At 47.8% G+C, this 4,642-nt stretch overlaps 1 long non-coding RNA gene across 1 annotated transcript; it reads left to right on the forward strand.

Annotated features, from left to right (window-relative positions):
• Positions 1-1,497: 1,497 nt before the first annotated feature.
• Positions 1,498-2,897, forward strand: LOC146059113 (uncharacterized). The gene is made up of 3 exons (XR_014470153.1): positions 1,498-1,566; positions 1,630-1,726; positions 2,773-2,897. It is a non-coding gene; the product is annotated as an uncharacterized LOC146059113 (long non-coding RNA).
• The last annotated feature ends 1,745 nt before the right edge of the window (positions 2,898-4,642 follow it).

The raw sequence follows: 4,642 nt of genomic DNA on the forward strand, positions 1-4,642 counted from the left end.
GGTGTATGTATGTATGTATGAGAGTGGCGGTGTATACAAGTATGTATGAGAGCGAAGTATGTTTTAATACAGGATTACGGTTAACATTTAAGTTGCTTTGTGGACTAGCATTAAAATCATAGGTAACACTAACAATGGTTCTTGTACGGCACTAGCCATAGTGCCGTAGTGTAGTCGTTAGTTGGGGGGGCCGGGGGCCCGGCACCAGCAAGCCTGGCAGGCCATTGTTGCATGTGGTATACTATGTAATGGGTGTGTGACGTGTGATAGTCATTACGGTGTGGATTTTCGGCGCGCGCCTAAGGCGTGCACTATCCATGTTATCCCTATATTACGGACATTTGTAAAGCCCTGACATGATGTGTAAGGGGCATTACGGTGTGTTGTGGTGTGTGGCATTAGTTTTGCCTGTCAACAATGTATCTAAGTATTGTGATGTAATAATCCTGCCTAGTGTTGTTGAATCTGCCCTTTATTGATTTGTTGCCGCCCACATGAGGCCACTTTCAGAAATTTTCCAGGGCCACTTTTAGTCCCCAATCCGCCCCTGCCTGTTGCTTATACCCATGTTTGGTGAATGTTATAGATTAGATATAATATGTTTCCATCATATTTTACACTGTTTAGGATGGGTGTGCGATGCAATGGGTTAGCCGTCTGTTCGGGCGCATACACGCTGTTAGTGTAAAAATGAACAATAAAGTTAATACCAAATATCACTCTGATCAACCAATGACAGCACATGATTGTTTGATTTGTGCCACTCCTAAAATGGCGGCTTATGGCAGAGCAGCACCCTTTTCTGCAGCCGAGCTGAGGGCACTGGTCTCCGTTATGGAGACCAGGCTGGGGCGTGCTGGCCCGTTCATTACAAATCGGCAGAAACGTTCTGCCTATGCGGTGGCCCGCCGGCGGATATACGCCCGCACCCATGTGCGGCGGACCATCGCTCAGCTTGAGCGGCGGTGGTCCGACCTCCGGCGCAGGGAGCCAGAGAGGCATCAAAGCATAAGGGCCAGCATTGCTAGATGTGAGTATTTCAACAGTAAATGTGGATTTGTACATGATTGCTTACCTGACATTATTTAATCCACTAAGGTCAGCAGCCTGATCATGAGTTAAACATTCCATACAATATATGAGTGCTACTTCCTGATTGACACCCTGTAATGGTCATAAAATATGTTATTGGGGAGGATTAATGCTTGTGATGCTTACAATGGCCCAAATGTCACAGCATACCTGCCATGTTACAGGCTGTGTTTTGTAAAGGCCACTGAGGAGCTGTTTGCATGTACAAGTATCAGTACCTCTAACCTTTGCATTTATAGGTTGATAAGGCTTAATACAAATTACCACTAATTGGCACTTTTTTCATTTTTCCCAAACACAGCACGTGCACGAGCAAGGCAGGCCCGGGAGGAGGCAGAGGCAGGCCAGGCACAGGATGAGGCGGAGCCAGCGATGGCCCAGGACGAAGATATTGAGGAAGGGGAGGCCGAGGAAAGTGAAGGAGTGGAGGAGGCTGAGTGGCCAGTGGAGGCAGAGGTGGCAGCCGAGGAGGAGGTTGTGGTGGCCGAGGAGGAGGTCCTGGTGGCCGAGGAGGAGGTCCTGGTGGCCGAGGAGGAGGTCGTGGTGGCCGAGGAGGAGGTCGTGGCGGCCGAGGAGGCCCAGGAAGAGGGGGAGGATGAGGAGGCCTGTGTGGTGGAGCAGGCGGCCGAAAGTGGTATGTATACATAAAGATTCGATCTTCCTTTTGTCATCCACTATTTGATATGTAGCACTGTTGATTCAAATGTGTTTGAAAATACTATAAAGGCAAACAACAAATTGGGTAGCAATAGACACACTTTGGGGTTAGATAGGGTGGCCAAACCATCCCTTTCATCCTGGACACATATTAATGACACAGGTTGTGCGGATGGCTTTCAGGTCGAATTGAAGTGCCACTGAACCTGTGTAGTTAATCTGTATCCAGGAAGAAAGTGATGACTTGCTCATGTAAGGGTTACATGTCCCTGCTGGTTGCATACAATCTGTAGGCTCATATAGGTGAGTAGAGTTTACTGGTGAATGATCTTTGTAAACTAGATTCCGTATGGCATCAATGGAGTATGGCCAGGCGTGGCTTAGACTGGAGTAACAAGTGGTGAGTGCCCCTGTGCCCTCCTCTAGCTAACCACCCCCTGCGGTCTGCATGTATGTTTTTCACCATAATTGTGTGTGTATTTGGTGTTAGTAATGCTTTTGAGCATGGGAGTGGGTTAGTGCTGCAGCTTCCCCTAACTGGCATTCTGACAATGATTTCTGGAGCAAACCATCAGCAGCCAAGCCATGCTTGATTGCACAAATGTACTGACCATTCCTGAGAGTTGTGTAACTCCCCTGCCAGGCTCCATCATATAACAGACACTGAACTTTGTTTGCCGATTTGTGATTGGTGCTGCGCGTGGCATGCTTCTCAGAGCTTAGTCATGGGTGGGTTTGGATTGAGAAGGAGCAGTATGACTGTGAGGTGTTCTACAGAGTAAAGGGTAGAGGGCCAAAATCAGCCTTTCCATGTAGTATGTATGCATGTATGTATAGGTGTATGTCTCATATATATAGGTAGATATGTGTGTATATATATATAGTTATATATAGAGATATATAAATATATATATATATATACACACACACCTCTCAGAATGCATGTTTAAAATGTAGGTTTGACTATGTTAAATGTATGCAGGAATATCATTAGTCATTTTTCATTTTGAATGTCCTCAACAGATGAGCCTGCCCAAGCAGAGGAGGGTCGCCGTGGGGCCCTCGTAAGACTGCGAGGCCTGATGCGCCTCATGCTGGAAGAAATGGACCGCCTAATAGATGCGGAGGATTAAATTATTGTTTTGTTGGCATTTGTTTATTAATAAATCGTTATTTAAAGTTGAAAGTTGTCAGTGTTTTTTTCTAACATGCTAAAGTATATGTGTAAGTTGTTTAAAATGTTTAAAATAAGCAAAATGTACATAGTGTATATAGATGTATGTTAGGGTCACATGCTGTAAGGGTTAATGTGTGTCATAAATGTAGTAGGAATGTGGGTCAGTATAGATGAGCATTTAATTGATTGAAATTGCTAACAATCCCTTTTTCAGGAGGTTGCCTAATAGCCTAAATGGGTCATGTGATCGCTATGTGTACTCAGTACAAAAGTGTTGGATTGTGCGTAAATACTCCGCATCGGGGCGTACGGACAGCTTTCCGTACGTTCTGACGCGGTAAGACCGTGCTTGTGCGGGAAGACCGTGCAAGAATTTGTACGTTTCCCCCGCACACGCACGGTTTGTATGTCGTCCGTACACACGCCCTGTTCTTAAAGAGTGAGTCCGTCCGAATGCGGAGGACACGTGGGCGTTTCTACAGACGATGCGCGCACGCTGCCGCACAGCGATGCGTGCGGCCCGCACCGAAAGAATTCGGGAATATCCGCACCGATCAGAATAAGGCCCAATGTGAGAAAATCAATAAACACAGCTGAAAATTTTCTCCCTCAAAACTGCTCAAAAATTGGCAGGCTTATTTTTAAGCCTGCCAAGTTCCCCTCCCCACACTGTGATCCCTGGCACATATGCTCCAGAATGCAAGTCACATGTCATTTTGGAGCACTATTCTGGCAGTGATGTCGGTGGCCATAGCCCACCACATCACTGCGGGGGTCCGGAGAGCCAGAGGAGACCCTTTCTGCACTTGTGAGGCTCTGCAGTTGTAATAGAGGGGTAGATGTATTTTAGCGGCACTTAGCGTGCTGCTATAACACTTAAGGGGGTATTCAATCCCCTTTCCTGACAGTATAAGAGGCATCTCGGCAAAAGGAGCCAGACTTTAAAAGCAGGTGGGCCTTTTTTGACGGGAACGGCTGTGGATTTTAGAGCTGATGGCTGGATCTCGACCATCCAATGCCGTTTCTCGCGGCCAAGACCCCTTTTCGGCACTTATCAGGCGGGACATTGAATCCCACCTACCAATTTGCTGTTGAGCGGGCCGAGAATGAGACCGGCTCGCGACTGGCGGGACGTCCCGACAGTTGTTGTGACCTTGGATTGAATATCCCCCTTAATGCTTCGCCTCATTACCGAGGTGAAGCAGGAAGATACACGGACCATATGTAGGTGAGCCGACAGCCACCACATCCAGGGACAGTGCAGTCCCTGCTGTGGAGGATAGAATGATGCCACCTGCAGCTGTCAAAATTCGATAGCTGCAGGTGTCGGAACAGTCAGCACTGCTATTGGCAATCAGTGCCGATACAGGTTCATTTCTAGACCTAGGGGCTGTTACAGATACAATAAAACAAGACTATAATTGTGCACATGTGCATAATGACAATCCCACGCATGGGCACAAATGAGCAAACTGTCAAGCTTCTATGGACTGTATCACCAACAGCCCCAAGAAGCCACATAGGCCTGCGACGGGGGTTTTTTACCAGCAATGGGGGGTATCGCCTATGGGCTTTTTATCACAATCCACGCCACCCCGCACCAACCCCACCGCCCCGCAACGATGCGTGCCACCCCCCTCGCCTCACCAGTGACCTCCTCCTCCCTAGCCCCGTACTTCCACTTCCGGGTGTGAGGAGGAGAAGGCGGAATTCCTG

The sequence above is a fragment of the Crinia signifera genome, chromosome 2 (genome assembly GCF_055691185.1).
Source record: "Crinia signifera chromosome 2, ASM5569118v1, whole genome shotgun sequence".
Taxonomy (NCBI): Eukaryota; Metazoa; Chordata; class Amphibia; order Anura; family Myobatrachidae; genus Crinia; species Crinia signifera.